This window comes from Neomonachus schauinslandi, chromosome X (assembly GCF_002201575.2).
Source record: "Neomonachus schauinslandi chromosome X, ASM220157v2, whole genome shotgun sequence".
NCBI lineage: Eukaryota > Metazoa > Chordata > Mammalia > Carnivora > Phocidae > Neomonachus > Neomonachus schauinslandi.
Window position 1 is genome coordinate 398,681 of NC_058419.1, and position 19,151 is coordinate 417,831.

Here is a 19,151-nt window from a genome sequence, read left to right on the forward strand (position 1 = left end):
ATCTCCTGACCTGTATATCTAATAGTCCACTAGATGTTGCCACTTAGAGATCTTGTAGGATTATAAAGCACATCATAGTCAAAATTGAACTCATCATCTTCACTCATTTCAAACCTCCTCCACACCCAATTGTGAAGATAAAAATAAATTGTTGCTCCTGCCTTTGCCCCTGGACTGTAATATGAACTACACAAATACTAATTCACTTCCATTGGATAACCTCCTCTGAAAAACTCTACCTTAGTCATCTCTTGTATCCCCATTGCCTAGACAGTAAGTAGGTATTCAGTACTTTTTCCAACATTTGATTATAAACATTTTTAAACATACCAAAAAGTTGTAAGCATTTACAGTAAAATCCATAGACCTACCACCTAGATTCTACCAGGAAGGTATTACTATGCTTGTTTTATTATCTGACTATCTACTTATCTATCTATCATCTATCTATCTATCTGTCTATCCATCAGTTAATCTTATTTTTGATGCATTTCAAAGTACATTGTAGCTATGACTACATGTCCCCCTAAACACTTCAGCATTTATATCTTTAAGTAGAGTTCAATATCTTTTTATAAATTTTTAACTTTGAAATAAAATTTACATACAATTATTTTTTAAAATATCAAATGTACATTTGCTGAGTTTTGATAAATGCATACACCTATGTAACCCATACCCCTATCAAGATATAGAATATTGCCGTCACTGCAGAAAGTCCCCTTATACCCCTGCCCAGTCCAACCCTGCACACCCACCCAAGGAGATCACTGTTTTGATTTTTGCCACAATAGATTAGTTTTGCCTGTTCCAGAAATTCATACCATAGAATAAATCCATTTTTTAATGAATAAACACCTGGGCTGCTTCTAATTTGTGGTTATTATGAATAAAACTGCCGTGAGCATTCATAGAAAAGCATTTTTGTAGATATGTGTTTTCATTTCACTCAGGTAAATAGCTAGGAGTGGAACTGCTGAGTCATAGAGTAGGTGAGTATTTAATTTCATAAAAAAACTGCCAGAACTTTTACTAAAGTAGTTATTTCATTTTATATTGTCATCAAGAATGTATGAAAGTTATAGCTGCTCCACATCCTTGCTAATACTTGGTGTTGTCAGTCTTACTAGTTTTAGCCATTATGGTGGTTATCTCTTGGGGGTTTAATTTGCATTTTTTTGATGACTGATGATGTTGAGCATCTTTCCATATGCTTATTGGCCATTTATATATCTTCTGAAGTATCTGGTTAAATTTTTTGTCCATTTTTTCATTGGGTTGTCATTATTGAGTTCTAGGAGTTCTTTATATACCCTGGTCACTATTTCTTACCTGATACATGTTTTAGGAATATTATTTTCTAACCTGTAGCTTACCTATGAGCTGAAATTTTCTATGTTAATGTAATTTAATTGAGTAGTTTTTTCTTTAATGATTATTGTTTCTATGACCTGTATAAGAAATCTTTGACTGCCCCCATGACATGATGACATTCTATGTTTTCTAAAAGTGTTATAGTTTTACTTTTTACATCTAAATCTGTGATCTATCTCAAGTTAATTTCTTCTGTGTTATGAGGTATAGGTAGAAGTTCATATTTTTTACATATGGATATCCAGATATTATAGTTTTATTTGTTGAAAAGACCTTTCTTTCCCCCATTGGATTCCCTTTGCAACTCTGTCAAAAATCAAATGACCAGGGACGCCTGGGTGGCTCAGTCAGTTGAGTGTCTCACTCTTGATTTCAGCTTAGGTCGTGATCTCAGGGTCACAGGATTGAGCCCCGCGTCAGGCTCTGTACTCATCAGGGAGTCTGCTTGTGGATTCTTTCTCCCTCTCCCTCTGCCCCTCCCCCTGCTTTTGCTAGCTTGCTCTCTCTCTCTCAAATAAATAAATAAATAAATAGATCTTTTTAAAAAAGCAAATGACCATATAAATGTGGGTTTGTCTCTGGGAGCTCTGTTTGATTCCATTATCTATTTGTGGTTCCTTATCACAGTTCCACACTGTCTTGGCTACTACAGGTTTACAGTAATTCTTGAAGTCAGATAATATGTTTGTCAACTTTGTTCTTTTTCAAGATTGTTGTGGATATTCTAGATTAGGGGTCTACGAATTTTTTTTGTAAAGGGCTAGATAGTAAATATTTTAGGCTTGTGGGTCATATTGTCTTTTTTTAAGATTTTATTTATTTATTTGAGAGGGAGAGAGAGAGACAGCACAAGCAAGGGGAGTGGGAGAGGGAGAAGCAGACTCCCGGTGGAGCAGGGACTTGATCCCAGGATCCTGGGATCATGAACTGAGCCGCAGACAGTGAACTAACTGAGCCACCCAGGCGCCCTGGTCATATGGTCTTTATCACAACTACTCAATACTGTTGTGGACACAACAGCAGCCATAAACAATATATAAATGAGTGAGTGTGCCTGTGTTCCAATAAATATTATTTACAAAAATGGGCAGTGGACTGGATTTGGCCTACCAGACCAGTTTGCCAGCCCTGGTTCTAGATTCTTTATATTTCCATATAGATTTTAAAATCAGCTTGTCAGTTTTTAGAAAAAATGCCTTGTAAGTGTTATGATTGGGATTGCTTTCTTAGCAGTGTTTTGTAGTATTGAAGATACAGATCTTATATATCTTTTGTTAATTTTATTCCTAAGTAGAGACCATTTTGGTGATAACTAACTAACAGTTTTGAGTCTTCCAACCCATAAACCTCATCTATCTTTCTATTTATTTAGGTCTTCTTTAATTTGATTTCTTTTTAAATTAGCATTGTATCCTATAGCCTTGCTAAAGTAATTCATTAGTTCTAAGTTTTTGTTTTTTGGGTTTCTTAGGATGTGTATTCTGCTGCTTTTAGATGGAATGTCCTATTGTATCTATTAAGTCCATCTGGTCTAATGTGTCATTTAAGGGTGATGTGTTGTCGGGATAGTTTCATTTTTTTCCTTTCCAATCTATATGTTTATTCATTTTTTTTTCTTACCTTACTACACTGGCTAACACCTCCAGTACTATGAAAGTGTTCAGTATTTTGCCAGGTACAATATTAGCTATAAGAGTGTTGGTCTGGCGCCTGGGTGGCTCAGTTGGTTAAGCAGCCAACTCTTGATTTCAGCTCAGGTCATGTCTCAGGGTCCTGAGATCTAGCCCCATGTCAGGCTCTGCACTCCGTGGGGAGTCTGCTTGAGATTCTCTCCCTCTTCCTCTCGCTTTGCTCCTCCCCCTGCTTGTGTGTGCTCTCTCTAAATTAATAAATAAATCTTTCTTTAAAAAAAAAGAGTGTTGGTGATGTCTTTTATCTGCTGGATGAATTTCCCTTCCAGGTTTCCTGAGATTTTTTTTTTTAATCACAAATGGGTATTGAATTTTGATAAATGCTTTATCTTCATGTCAGTTATCAATAGAAATAATTATGTCATTTTTCTTCTTTATTAATATGCTAAATTACATTAATTTCAAATGTTAAACCAACCTTATACTCTGGGAATAAACTGTACTTGATCACAATTTATTACTATACACACACGCTGTATGTGTGTGTGTATATGTCTGTATGTGTGTGTGTTAATAGTGTGGGTCCAATCAAGAGATAAATACCACACAGCAGTTTCTTTTTGTTAATTTTATTATTTTAATTGCAGAATAATTAACATATAGTGTCATATTAGTTTTAGGTATACAATATAGAGATTCAACAATTCTATACATTATTCAGTCCTCATCATCAGGGAACTACAACTCAAAACTACAATGGCATATCACCTCACACCTAACAGAATAGCTAAAATTAACACAGGAGACATGTGTTGGTGAGGATGCAGAGAAAAGGGAACCCTCTTACACTGTTGGTGGGAATGCAAACTGGTACAGCTACTCTGGAAGAAACAGTATGGACGTTCCTCAAAAAATAAAAATAGAACTACCCTATGATCCAGCAATTGCACTAGTAGGTATTTACCCAAAGAATGCAAAAAATACTACTTCAAAGGGATACATGCACCCCAGTGTTTATAGCAGCATTATTTACAATAGCCAAATTATGGAGAGCCCAAATGTCCATCCATCAACTGATGAATAAAGTGTGGTGTATGTATACAATGGAATATTACTCAGCTATAAAAAAGAATGAAATCTTGCCATTTGCAATGATGTGGATGGAGCTAGAGAGTATTATGCTAAGTGAAACAAATCAGTCAGGAAAGAGAAATAGCATATGATTTCACTTATATGTGATTTAAAGATACAAAACAAATGATCATAGGGGGAAAGAGAGAGAGGAAAACCAAGAAACAGACTCGTAACTATAGAGAACAAGCTGATGATTACCAGAGGGGTGGTGGGTGGGGGGATAGGTGAAATAGGTAATGGGGATTAAGGAGTGCACTTGTTATAATGACCAGGGTACTGTATGGAAGTGTTGAATCACTATATTGTAGACCTGAAGCTGGTATTATACTGTATGATAACTAACTGGAATTTAAATAAAAACTTTTAAAAAGGGGGGAAAAATGTTCCCAGCACTGATGTCACAGAAATTACTACCTGTGCTCTGTTCTAGGATTTATATGGTTTCAGATCTCACATTTAGGTCTTTAATCCATTTGGCATTTATTTTTGTGTATAGTGTAAGAAAGTTCTCCAGTTTCATTCTTTTGCATGTAGCTGTCCAATTTTCCCAACACCATTTGTTGAAGAGACTGTCTTTTTTCCGCTGCATATCCTTTCCTGCTTTGTAGGAGATTAATCGACCATATAACTGTCATTTTATTTCTGAGTTTTCTGTTCCATTCCATTGATCTATGTATCTGTTTTTGTGCCTGTATCATACTATTTTAATCACTACAGCTTTGTAATATAAGTTGAAGTCTGGAATTGTGATGCCTCCAGCTTTGCTTTTCTTTTTCAAGATTGTTTTGGCTATTCAGGGTCTTTTGTGCTTCCATACAAACTTTAGGACTGATTATTCTAGTTCTGTGAAAAATGCTGTTGGTATTTTGATAGGGATTGCATTAAATGTGTAGATTGCTTTGGGCAGTATAGACAGTTTCTCAGTATTTATTCTTCCAATCAATGAGCATGGGATAGTTTTCCATTCCTTTACATTTTATTCATTTTTCATCAGTGTTTTATAATTTTTGGAGTACAGGTCTTTCACCTCTTTGGTTAAGTTTATTTCTAGATACTTTATTGTCTTTGGTGTAGTTGTAAATGGGATTGTTTTCTTTCTTAATTTAAATTCAATTAACATACAAGGTATTATTAGTTTCAGAGGTAGAGGTCAGTGATTCATCAGTCTTATATAATACCCAGTGCTCATTACATCACATGCCCTCCTTACTGTCCATCACCCAGTTATCCCATCCCCCACCCCCACCCCTCCAGCAACCTTCAGTGTTGTTTCCTAGAGTTACGAGTCTCTTATGGTTCGTCTCCCTCTCTGATTTCATCTTGTTTTATTTTTTCCTCTCTTCCCCTATCATCCTCTGTTTTCTTTCTTAAATTCCACATATGAGTGAGATCATATGATAATTGTCTTTCTCTGATTGACTTATTTCGCTTAGCGTAATACTCTCTAGTTCCATCCACATCATTTCAAATGGCAAGATTTCATTTTTTTGATGGCTGAGTAGTATTCCATTGTCTGTGTGTGTGTATACCACATCTTCTTTATCCATTCATCATTTGATGGATATCAGAGCTCTTTCCATAGTTTGGCTATTGTGGACATTGCTGCTATAAACATTGGGGTGCAGGTGCCCCTTTGTATCACTACATTTGTATCTTTGGGGAAATTCCTAGTAGTGAAATTTCTGCGTCATAGAGTAGCTCTATTTTCAATTTTTTGAGGAACCTCCATACTGTTTTTCACAGTGGCTGCACCAGTTTGCATTCCCACCAACAATGTAAGTGGGTTCCCCTTACTCTGTATCCTTCCCAGTATCTGTCATTTCCTGACTTGTTAATTATAGCCATTCTGACTGCTGTGAGGTGGTATCTCATTGTGGTTTTGATTTGTATATCCCTGATGCTGAGTGATGTTGAGCATTTTTTCATATGTCTGTTGGCCATTTATATGTCTTCTTTGGGGAAATGTCTGTTCATATCTTCTGCCCATTTCTTGATTGGATCATTTGTTCTTTGGGTGTTGAGTTTCATTAAGTTCTTTATAGATTTTGGATACTAGCCCTTTATCTGGTATGTCATTTGCAAATATTATCTCCCATTCTGTCAGTTGTCTGTGGGTTTTGTTGACTGTTTCCTTGGCTGTGCAGAATCTTTTTATCTTGATGAAATCCCAAAAGTTCATTTTTGCTTTTGTTTCCCTTGCCTTTAGAGACGTGTCTTGAAAGAAGTTGCTGTGGCCAAGATGGAAGAGGTTGCTGCCTGTGTTCTCCTCTAGGATTTGGATGGATTCCTGTCTCCCATTTAGGTCTTTCATCCATTCTGAGTCTAATTTTGTGTGTGGTGTAAGAAAATGGTCCAGTTTCATTCTTCTGCATGTGGCTGTCCAATTTTCCCAACACCATTTGTTGTCTTTTTTCCATTTGATATTCTTTCCTGCTTTTTTAAAGATTAGTTGACCATAGAGTTGAGGGTCCATTTCTGGGTTCTCTATTCTGTTCCATTGATCTATGTGTCTGTTTTTGTGCCAGTACCATACTGCCTTGATGATTACAACTTTGTTATAGAGCTTGAAGTCTGGAGTTGAGATGCCTCTAGTTTTGGTGTTCTTTTTCAACATTCCTTTGGCTATTCAGGGTCTTTTCTGGTTCCATGCAAATTTTAGGATTATTTGTTCCAGCTCTGTGAAAAAAGTTGATGGTATTTTGATAGGGATTTCATTGAATGTATAGATTGCTCTAAGTAGCATAGACATTTTCACAATATTTGTTCTTCTAATCCATTTCTTTGTGTCTTCCTCAATTTCTTTCATGAATGTTCTGTAGTTTACTGAGTACAGATCCTTTGCCTCTTTGGTTAGGTTTATTCCTAGGTGTCTTATGGTTTTGGGGGTAATTGTAAATGGGATCGATTCCTTGATTTCTCTTTCTGATGCTTCATTATTGGTGTGTAGAAATGCAACAGACTTCTGTGCATTGATTTTATACCCTGCCACTTTGCTGAATTTCTGTATCAGTTCTAGCAATTTTGGGTTGGAGTCTTTTGGGTTTACCACATAGAGTATCATGTTTATCTGCGAAGAGTGAGAGTTTGGCTACCTCTTTGCTGATTTGGATGCCTTTTATATCTTTTTGTTGTCTGATTGCTGAGGTTAGGACTTCTAGTACTATGTTAAACAACAGTGGTGAGAGTAGACATCCCTGCCATGTTCTTGACCTTAGGGGAAAAGCTCTCAGTTTTTCCCCATTGAGAATGATATTCATTGTGGGCTTTTCGTATATGGCTTTTAGGATATTGAGTTATGTTCCCTCTATCCCTGCACTGTGAAGAGTTAAACTCTTAATCAAATTAAAACTCTTAATCAAGAAAGGATGCTGTGCTTTGTCAAATGCTTTTTCTGCATCTATTGAGAGGATCATATGGTTATTATATAGTCTGTCACATTGATTGATTTGCAGATGTTGGACCACCCTTGCAGCCGAGGAATGAATCCCACTTGGTCGTGGTGAATAATCCTTTTAATGTACTGTTGGATCCTGTTGGCTAGTATCCATCTTGATCAGGGATATTGGTCTGTAATTCTCCTTTTTGGTGGGGTCTTTGTCTGGTTTCGGGGTCAAGGTAATGCTGGCCTAATAGAAAGACTTTGGAAGTTTTCCTTCCATTTCTATTTTTGAAACAGCTTCAGAAGAATAGGTGTTAATTCTTTAAATGTTTGGTAGAATTCCCCTGGGAAGCCATCTGGCCCTGACTCTTGTTTGCTTCAATTTCTTTGCCAGTTATGGGTCTGTTCAGGTTTTCTATTTCTTCCTGTTTCAGTTTTGGTGGTTTATACGTCCCTAAGAATGCATCCATTTCTTCCAGATTGCCTAATTTGTTGGCGTATAGTTGCTCATAATATGTTCTTAAAATTGTTTGTATTTCTTCAGTGTTGTTTGAGATCTCTCCTCTTTCATTCATGATTTTATTAATTTGGGTCCTTTCTCTTTTTTTTGATAAGTCTGGCCAGGGGTTTATCAATCTTATTAATTCTTTCAAAGAACCAGCTCCTAGTTTCATTGACCTGTTCTACTGTTCTTTTGGTTTCTATTTCATTACTTCTGCTCGAATCTTTATTAATTCTCTTCTCCTGCTGGGTTTAGGCTTTATTTGCTGTTCTTTCTCCAGCTCCTTTAGGTGTAGGATTAGGTTGTATATTTGAGACCTTTCTTGTTTCTTGAGAAAGGCTTGTATTGCTATATACTTTCCTCTTAGGACTGCCTTTGCTGCATCCCAAAGATTTTGAACAGTTGTGTTTTCATTTTCATTTGTTTCCATGAATTTTTTTTAACTCTTTAATTTCCTGGTTGACCTATTCATTCTTTAGTAGGATGCTCTTTAGTCTCCCTGTTTTTACTTACTTCCAAATTTCCTCTTGTGATTGAGTTCCAGTTTCAAAGCATTGTGGTCTGAAAATATGCAGGGAATGATCCCAATCTTTTGGTACCAGTTGACACCTGATTTGTGACCTAGTATGTGATCTATTCTGGAAAATGTTCCATGTGCACTCAATAAGAATGTGTAATCTATTGCTTTAGGATGGAATGCTCTGAATACATCTGTGAAGTCCATCTGATCCAGTGTGTCATTCAAAGCCTTTGTTTCTTTGTTGATCTTCTGCTTAGATGATCTGTCCATTGCAGTGAGTGGGGTATTAAAGTCCCCTACTATTATTGTATTATTATCAATGAGTTTCTTTAATTTTGTTATTAATTGGTTTGTGTAATTGGCTGCTCCCATGTTAGGGGCATAAATATTTACAATTTTTAGATCTTCTTGTTGGATAGACTCTTTAAGTATGATATAGTATCCTTCCTCATCTTTTATTAGTCTTTGGTTTAAGATCTAATTTCTCTGATATAAGGATTGCCAACCCAGCTTTCTTTTGATGTCCATTAGCATGATAAATGGTTTTCCACCCCCTCACTTTCAATCTGGAGGTGTCTTTGGATCTGAAATGAGTCTCCTGCAAACAGCATATCAATGGGTCTTGGGTTTGGTTTTTTTTTTTAATCCAATCTGATATCCTGTGTCTTTTGATTGGGGCATTTAGCCCATTTACATTCAGAGTAACTATTGAAAGATGTGAATTTAGTGCCATTGTATTACCTGTAAAGTCACTGTTACTGTATATTGTCTCTGTTCCTTTCTGGTCTTTGTTACTTTTGGGCTCTCTTCACTTATAGGATCCCTTTTATTATTTCTTGCAGGGCTGGTTTAGTGATCATGAATTCTTTTAGTTTCTGTTTGTCCTGGAATTTTTTTATCCTTCCATTTTGAAGCTTTTTATCTTTCCTTCTGTTTATCTTTCCTTCTATCTATTTCCTTCTGTTCTAGCTGGATAAAATATTCTTGGCTGGATATTTTTCTCATTTAGCACCCTGAATATATCATGCCAGTCCTTTCTGGCCTGACAGGTCTCTGTGGATAGGTCTGCTGCCAATCTAATGTTTCTACCCTTGTAGGTTAAGGACCTCTTGTCCTGAGCTGCTTTTGGGATTTTCTCTTCGTCTGAGATTTGCAGGTTTTGCTATTATATGTCAGGGTGTTGACCTATTTTTATTGATTTTGAAGGGGGTTCTCTGTGCCTCCTGGACTTGAATGCTTGTTTCCTTCCCCAGATTAGGGAAGTCCTCTGCTATAATTTGCTCCCATATACCTTCTACCCACCCCCTTTCCTCTTCTTCTGGATCTCATTTTTCTAATATTGTTTTGCTTTATGGTATCACTTCTCTCTCAAATTCTCCCCTCGTGATCCAGTAGTTGTTTATTTCTCTTTTTCTCAGCTTCTTTATTCTGCATCATTTGGTCTTCTATATCACTAATTCTCTCTTCTGCCTCATTTATCCTAGCAGTTAGAGCTTCCATTTTTGATTGCATATTATTAATAGCCTTTTTTATTTCGATTTGGTTAGATTTTAGTTCTTTTATTTCTCCAGAAAGGGACTCTCTAGTGTCTTCTATGCTTTTCTCAAGCCCAGCTAGTAATTCTAACTCTAGTTCTGACATCTTACTTATGTCCATACTGATTAGGTCCCTGGCAGTCAGTACTGCCTCTTGTTCTCTCTCTCTTTTTTTTTTTTTTGAGGTGAGTTTTTCCATCTTGTCATTCTACTCTTCTCCAGAGAAGAGTAGATGAACAAGAGAACAAAGTACTAAAATCGTAACAATGACCCCAGAGAAATATACACTAAACAAATCAGAAAAGCCCCCAAACGGAAAAAAATTAAAATTAAAAAAAGAGAGAGAGAATATAATCAGACAGGTGAAACAGAACAGAGCAATACACTGGATCCTGTGTGTATCTTGGTCTGTTTGTTAGAAAACTAGATCCCAAAATTGTAAAGAAAGAAAAACTTATATATATACAAAAATAAAATTAAATACATTGAAAGGTTAGAATGTAACTGCAAAGATGAAAATTTAAAAAGACTTTAGCAAAAAAAAAAAAGAAGAAAAAAAGAAAGACAATATGATCAGACAGGTGAAGAGAACAGAGCCATACACTAGATTCTTGGTGTATTTTGGTGTGTTTGTTAGAAGAAACTATATCCTAAAATTGTAGAGAAAGAAAAACTTTATATATATACACAAAAATAAAATTAAATACAATGAAAGAATAGAATGTAATTGTAAAAATGAAAATTAAAAAAGATTTTTAAAAAGTTGATAAAATAAGAAATTGGTTGAAAAAGGAAAGAGAAAAAAATTAAAATTGAAAGACTAAAGAATCGTGGGGAAAAAAACATGAATTCTGTATACTATTTTCCCCTAGAACTGGAGTTTTGCAGTTCTCTATGATCAGTAAACTTGGTCTTGGCTGGATGTTCTTGCTGATATTCTGGGGGAGGGGCCTGTTGCTGTGATTCTCAGGTGTCTTTGCCCTGGGCAGAATTGGCTAAGTAAGTGGCTCAGGATTGCTCTATGTGGCTTTTGTTCCCTGAAGACTTTCTGTGCCACTTTAGAGGATGAGAATGAAAATGGCCACTTCCCAATCTCCAGCCCTGGAGCCAAAAGCTCGGGGCCCCACTCCTCAGTGCGTCCTCAGGGAAAAGCAGTTAATCACTCCTGTCTCCCTGGTCTCCCAACTCCGTGCTCCCCCAGCCTGTGATGGAGCCTTTCTATCTCAGGCACACGACCCCCTTTCAAGTCTCCAAACCCTGCAAACTCCTGTGGCATGCACCCACACCACTCCTCCTGGGGGAGAAACAGGGTGTCTTGCCGCGGTTCTGCCACTTGCTGTGCCCCTACTCAGAGAGCAGTTGCCCAACTGTGCTGTGGTTCCTGGTTTATAGCAGCCCTGAGCTGAGAGCCCACTCCTGGGGTCACTCTTTGCAGTGGCTTCCCTGCTCCGATGCCTGGGAACCCTGCTGCAGTCAGGCACCCCGGTCTTCCTGTGACCCCAGGGATCCTGAAACCACACTGTCCCACCTAGGATTCCACCCCACTTTACCACCTGAGCACCTTTCAGGCAGGGACATCCCTCACTGGAGCAGACTTCTAAAACTTCTGATTTTGTGCTCTGCTGCTATATCACTTTCTGGTGCCAGCTTACCGAGGCCCCCTCCCCCTGCAGTTTATCTTCCCATATATTGCCTTGGATTCACTTCTCCGCACTTCCTACCTTGCAGAAAGTGATCACTTTTGTATTTGTAGAATTCCAACTATTATTTTCTTAGATTTCTGGTTGAGTTCACAGGTGTTCAGAATGATTTGATAGCTATCTAGCTGAATTCCTGGGACCAGATGAAACTAAGGTCTCCTACTTCTCTGCCATATTGGACTATCTCTGGGATTGTTTTCTTAATTTCACTTTCTGCTGCTTCATTAATAGTGTATAGGAATGCAACAGATACTTATACATTGATTTTGTATCCTGCAACTTTACTGAATTCCTCTTTCATTTCTAAGTAGTTTTTTGGTGGAGTCGTTAGGGTTTTCTATAATAGAGTATACTGTCATCTGCAAAGAGTGAAACTTTGACTTCTTCCTTTCTGATTTGGATGCCTTTTATTTTTGTTGTTGTTGTTGTTGTCTGATTGCTGTGGCTAGGACTTCCAGTACTATGTTATATAAAAGTGGTGAGAGTGGACATCCTTGTCCTATTCCTGACCTCAGGAGAAAAGCTCTCAGTTTTTCACCATTTTGTAGTTAGCTGTGGGTTTTTCAAATATGACCTTTATTATGTTGAGGTATGTTCCTTCTAGACCTATTTTGTTGAGGGTTTTTATCATGGATGGATATTGTACTTTGTCAAATGCTCTTTCTGCATCTATTGAAATAATCATATGGTTCTTATCCTTTCTCTTATTGCTGTGATGTATCACACTGATTAATTTGCAAATATTGAACCAATATTGCATCCTGGGAATAAATCCCACTTGTGTGTAGTGAATGATTTTTTTTAATGTACTGTTGGATTTGGTTTGCTAGTACTTAGTTGAGGATTTTTGCATCTATGTTCATCAGAGATATTGGCCAATAGTTCCCCTTTTTTGTGGTGTCTTTATCTGGTTTTGGTATCAGGGTGATACTTCATAGAATGAATTTGCAAGTTTTCCTTCCATTTCTGTTTTTTTGAAAAGTTTGCGAACAGGTATTAACTCTTTTCTAAATGTTTGGTAGAACTCCCCTAGGAAGCCATCTGGCCCTGCACTTTTGTTTGCTAGGAGTTTTTGATTACTGACTCAATTTCTTTGCTGGTTATGTCTGTTCAAATTTTCTATTTCTTCTTTTTTCAGTTTTGGTAGTTTATATGTGTCTAGGAATTCATCCATTTCTTCCAGGTTGTCCAATTTGTTGGTATATAGTTTTCCATCATAGTCTCTTATAATTGTTTGTATTTCTGTGGTGTTGGTTATGATTTCTCCTCTCTATTTGTGATTTTATTTATTTGGGTTCTTTCTCTTTTCTTTTTGATAAGTCTGGCTAGAGGTTTATCAATTTTATTAATTTTTCAAAGAACCAGCTCCTGGTTTCATTGATCTCTTCTATTGTTGTTTTAGTTCCTATCTCATTTATTTCTTCTCTAATCTTTATTGTTTCCTTCCTTCAGCTGGCTTTAGGCTTCATTTGTTGTTCTTTTTCTAAGTCCTTTAGGTGTAAGGGTAGGTTGTTTGAGATTTTTCCTGCTTCTTGGGGTAGGCCTGTATTGCTATAAACTTCCCTCTGAGAACAGGTTTTGCTGTATCCCAAATGTTTTGGACTGTTGTGTTTTCATTTTTATTTGTCTCCATATAATTTTTTATTTCTTCTTTGATTTCGTGGTTGACCCATTGACTGTGTAGTAGCATGTTATTTAACCTACATGTATTTTTGGTCTTTCCAGAGTTTTTCTTGTGATTGACTTCTAGTTTCATAGCATTGTGGTAAAAAAAAGGTGCATGGTATGACTTTGATATTTTTGAATTTGTTAGAGACTTGTTTTGTGGCCTAATATGTGATCTATTCTGGAGAATGTTCCCTGTGCATTGAAAAGAATGTGTATTCTGTTGTTTTGGGATGAAACGTTCTGAATGTATATATGTTAAATCCATCTGGTCCAGTGTGTCATTCAAAGCCATTGTTACATTGTTAATTTTCTGTTTGGATGATCTGTCCATTGATGTAAGTGGGGTATTTAAGACTCCTACTATTATTCTATTACTATCAGTAAGTTCCTTTATGTTTGTTATAAACTGTTTTATGTATTTGGGTACTCCCATGTTGGGTGCATAAATATTTTTAATTGTTATATCTTCTTGTTGGATTGTCCCCTTTACTATTGTATGTGTCCCTCTTTGTCTCTTGTTACACTCTTTGTTTTAAAGTCCATTTTGTCCAATGTAAGTATTGATACCGCAGCTTCCTTTTGACACCCATTTGCATGATAGATATTCTCCATCCCCTCACTTTCAATCTGCAGTAGTCTCTAGGTCTAAAATAAGTCTCTTGTAGGCAGCATATAGATGGGTCTTGATTTTTTATCCATTCTGATACTCTGTGTCTTTTGATTGGGTTGTTCAGTTCATTTATATTCAAAGTAATTACTGATAAATATGTATTACTGCCATTTTCTTACTTGTTTTTTGGTTGGTTGTTTTTGTAGTTTTTCTCTGATCATTTTTTCTCTTGCTCTCTTTCAGTTTTGCTGGCTTTCTTTGGTGATATACTTGGATTCCTTTCTCCTTATTCTTTGCATATTTGTGACTGGTTTTTGATTTGTGGTTACCATTAGGTTTGTATATAACATCTTCTGCATATGGAAGTCTATATTTAGTTGATGTTCGTTTATGTTTGAACCAATTCTTTTCTCCTCTCCTCCCCCATGTTTTAGGTATATGGTGTCATATTTTACATTCTTTTATTTTATGACTCCCTTGACTGATTTTTAGAGAAATACTTATTTTTACTGCTTTTCTGTTTTTTACTTTTTATACTCTCACTTTTGGTCTTTCCTTTCCACTCAGAGTCCCCTTTAATATTTCTTATAGGGCTGGTTTAGTGGTCATGAACCCCTTTAGTTTTTGTTTGTCTGGGAAACTCTTTATCTCTCCTTCTATTCTGAACAATAGCCTTGCCGGGTAGAGCATTCTTGGCTGAAGATTTTTTCCTTTTAGACCTCTGAATATATCATGCCACCCCCTTCTGGCCTGCAAAGTTTGTCCTGAAAAATCTGCTGATAGTCTTATGGGAGTTTCTTTTGTATGTAACTGTATTCTTTTCTCTTGCTGCTTTTAAATCTTTTCCCTGTCGCTGCTTTTTGCCATTTTAATTACTATGTGTCTTGGTGTGGACTTTCTTGAGTTGATTTTGGCGGGGGGGAATCTCTGTGCCTCCTGCATCTGGATATCTGTTTCCTTCCCCAGATTAAGGAAGTTTTCAGCTATTATTTCTGCAAATAAGTTTTTGTCCCCTTTTCTCTCTGTTAGTCTCTTGGGATCCCTAGAATGTGAATGTTATTATGCTTGATGGAGTGGCTGAGTTTCCTAAGACTATTCTCATTTTGCATAATTTTTTTCCTCTCAACCTGATTATTTTCCATTACTCTGTCTTCCAGGTCGCCAATTCACTCCTTTGCTTCCTCTAGCCTGCTATTTATTCCATCAAGTGTATTTTTAGTTTCATGTATTGTGTTCTTCATCTCTGATTGGTTTTTTTTTATCTCTTTGTTAAGGCTCTCACTGTTGTCCTCCTCTCTTTTCTCAAGTCCAGTGAGTATCTCTATGATCATTGCTTTAAATTCTCTATCAAGTGTATTACTTATAACCATTTTTGCTTATATCTCTTGCTGTGGTTTGGTCCTGTTCTCTCATTTGAGACGTATTTCTGTGTCCTCATTTTGTCTAACTCTCTGTTCCTATTTCTCTGTATTAGGAACATCAGCTATGTCCCTTGCTCTTGGTGGTAACGGCCTTATGAAGAAGAGGTCCTGTAGTGCCCTGGAGTTCAGTGTCCCCTGTTCCCCAGGGCCTGGAGTTTCAGGGACTGTCTCCTATGTGTGTTGTGTATGCTCTGCTTTTTAGTCCTGGTCTCTTTTTCCTTCAGTCCAGTTGTCTAAAGAGGCTCTCTTTGCCTGTTGTGGGTAGTGTTTGGTTCCCAGCAGGGGTGGGGCACATTTTAACAAGGTGTATGCTGGTCTGCTTGCAAAATCAGACCTTCTGCCACTTCTGGAACTGAGGTCCTGCAAGTTGTGCAGGTCAGGAGGTGAGGTGTTGGTGTGTTTTGTGCTGTTTTCTGGGGGGAGGGGCCCACCACACTGGGACAGAGAAGTGTGACTGGATAGGGCCGATCCGCAGAAGTGTGAGGGGGTGCTGGTTTCCACAAATAGCCTTGTGTTTATGCTGGGGTTTGGGGGAGGGAGGTGGTGCCTGCCAGCTCCTTTATTCCTGGAGGGGTCTCCCTGTCATCCCTGCCTCTCTGGGCCATGCTCTCAGGTGAGCAAATCACTCTTCCTTCCATCTGCCCCTGGTGTTTTTCACGTGCTGCTTCCATGCTATATCTCTGAGGGCCATTTGTTCTGCTATCTCTGTAAGGGCAGGAACTCAACTTCCTAACACCCTGTGGGCTTTCCCAGAGCCAAGCTTCCAGTTTTTTAAATTCCACACTTGAAGTCCTGCTGGTTGTATGAACTCATGAAATTCAGCCCTTCTCATTTCCAAAGCCAAATGTTATGGAGATTCATCTTCCCTGTGTGGGCTTTCCAGTGTGAAAGTCTGTTTTTTGCCCTTCTCCAAGCCAGTGGCTCCCTCCCCACCACAGATGGCTGTGGCCCGTTTTGCTCCCCACCGCATCTCCACCCTTCCTACCCTCTTCAGTGTGGCCTCCTCTTCTTTAATTATGGAGTTTGTTATGCCAGTCTTCATATCCATTTTCTGGGTTATTTACACTGATGTGATTGTTATCTAGTTGTATCCATAGGAGGAGACAAGTTTAGGGTCTTCCTACTCCAACATCTTCCCAGCTGACCTCCACACAGTAGCTTAATATAAGGAATTATGGGGCTATAATAGAAGAGTAATTATAAGATATAAGGAAATTCAGTATAGTACCCTAGGTCTGAGGCAGAGTATCTAAGGATTAATAAACCTAGAAGAGGTTCAGACCTCAAAGAAAGCATGGTTCAGCCACCTGATATCAGAGAAGTTTGCTGGTTTGGCTAGGTGGGAGCTGGACTAGAATTGCTGAGCAAACAATAGACCACCTCTCAGAGTGCAACCAGGGGAACAGGCAATCAGCAAGTCGGTGTGAATATGCAAAAGAAGTCTGGGTGCCAGTGAAAGCAGGATTAAGAGCATATAGATTATACAAGATGAAAGTGAGGGATGGGAGCTTGCAGAATGACTGTTCAGTGTGTGTCCCTATGGAACACATGTGGCTACCTGCAGGTCATTTGGGAGCTCCATGTTGTGAGGGTTGTGGAAGGGTTATCACCAGGCTGAGGCTGCAAGGCTGCATAGATACCAAATCCTGGGTGCCAAGGGGCTGGCACTACCTGATATCCTCACACCCACACAGTAGAGCCCTGGCCCGGTCCAGAACTACCAACAAGAGAACCTGTTTCTCCTGTCCCTCCAGCACCCTCTACTGAGAAAGTTTAAATATTGTGCTCACTCTAAAGGAGAAATGCTTAAAGGATTCTTATACATATACTATGTAAGGAAAGATGCTTTTGGAACTAAGAAGCAATAAATAGGTAACTGACACATACAGAGCTGGTTTCAGCTTAATAAGTATCAGGTTGAAAAATATTTCATCTAGGTTCAAGAGAGACATTGGTCTGCAATTTTCTTTTTTGGTAACTTCTTAAATATTTTGGTATTATACTGTCTTTGTAAAACTCTGGTTTAGCAAAGAATCTGTATAACATTAGTGTTATTTCCATCTTAAATGTTTGCTAGAATTTACTAGGGAACCTAGTAATTTGTCTGGGGATGGAGTTTATTTTATGGGACGGTTTTGAATATTCAATGTTTGCCGTAGATATAGAGCTAGTTAAGATTCTGTTTCCTCTTTAGTGTTTCTTTCAAGAAATTTGTACATTTTACCTAAGTTGTCAAATTTGTAGTCATAAAGTCATTCCTCACATTCTCTTATTGTTTTCATAAAGTCTGTAGGCTCCAGTCATATCACATGCTTGGTATTAGTAATAATTGCTCTCTTTTTTTCTTGTTGAGTCCAAGAGTTTAACAATTTTGTTGGTCATTTCAATGAGCCATCTTATTGATTTGTTAATTTTCTCCATTGTTTTCAACCTTATTGATTTATGTTCTTATCTTCATTTTTCTCTTATTTTTATATACTTTTGGTTTAATTCTCATTTTTCTAGTTGCCTAAGGCAGAACCTAAGGTAATTGATTTTATACATTTAGTCTTTTTAAATTATTTTTCCCCTTTAATTTTTATTTGAGTATAGTTGACAAACAGTGTTACATTAGTTTCAGGTGTACAACATAGTGATTTGACAAGTCTATATGATATGCTGTGCTCACAAGTGTAGCTACCATCTATCACCATACAGTGCTATTACAATATCATTGACCATCTTCCCTGTGCTGTGCCTTTATTCCCATGATTTATTCATTCCATATCTGGAAGCCTGTATCTCCCTCTTCTCCTTTACCCATTTTGCCCATATCCTCACCACCTTCCCCTCTGGCAACCAGCAATTTTACATTTAGTCTTTTCTAATATAATTATTTAAAGCTATAGTTTTGCCTCTAAGCCTTTTTTGCTGCATCCCACAAGTATTGATATGTTTTGTTCTTGTGATCATGAAGTACAACATATTTTCTAATTTCCCATGTTTTCTTTCTTTAACCATGTATTAACTAGAATTATGTCCTTTAATTTCCAAGTATCTGAGGTTTTTGTAGGTATCTTATTATTAATTCTCATTCAATTCTATCGTCATCAGAAAACATTCTATAGACTTGAACTTTTAAAATTTTATTGTGACTTAGTTTTTGGCCCAGCAAATGGTCTATCTTGGTGAATATACTGTGTGCACTTGAAGAGCATGTGCATATGTTCTGCATTTCTTGGTATACTATTTTATAAATATCAATTAGGTCAAGGTGTTTGATAGTATTATTTGATATTCTGTGTCCTTTCTAATTTTTTTGTCTAATTGTTGTCAAGTGCTGAGAGAACAACATTAAAATATACACTGTGATTTTTTTTCTATTTTTCCCTTTAATTCCATCAGTTCTTGCTTCATGTAGTTTGAATACCTGTTATCAAGCACATACTCATTTATGATTTTTATGCCTGATGAAATGACGTTTTGTCATCATGAAATGTCCCTTTTTAACTTTGTTTTGTAGTCTATTTTAACTGAAATTAATGTAGCCATTCTACCCTTCTTAGGCTTACTTTTTGCATTCTATTTAATGTTCCATTCTTTTTTCTAACTTATCTGTATTTTTATATTGAAAGTGTGGTTTTGTAAATATCATATACTTTAGTCTTGCTTTTTTTTTTTTTTTTTTTTTTTTTTTT

The 19,151-nt window shown here is 37.1% G+C and overlaps 1 protein-coding gene across 1 annotated transcript in view; it reads left to right on the top strand.

Annotated features, from left to right (window-relative positions):
- TMLHE (trimethyllysine hydroxylase, epsilon) overlaps positions 1-19,151 on the top strand; it is a 95,194-nt gene that overhangs the window by 29,328 nt on the left and 46,715 nt on the right. The gene's annotated exons all lie outside the window — the stretch shown is intronic.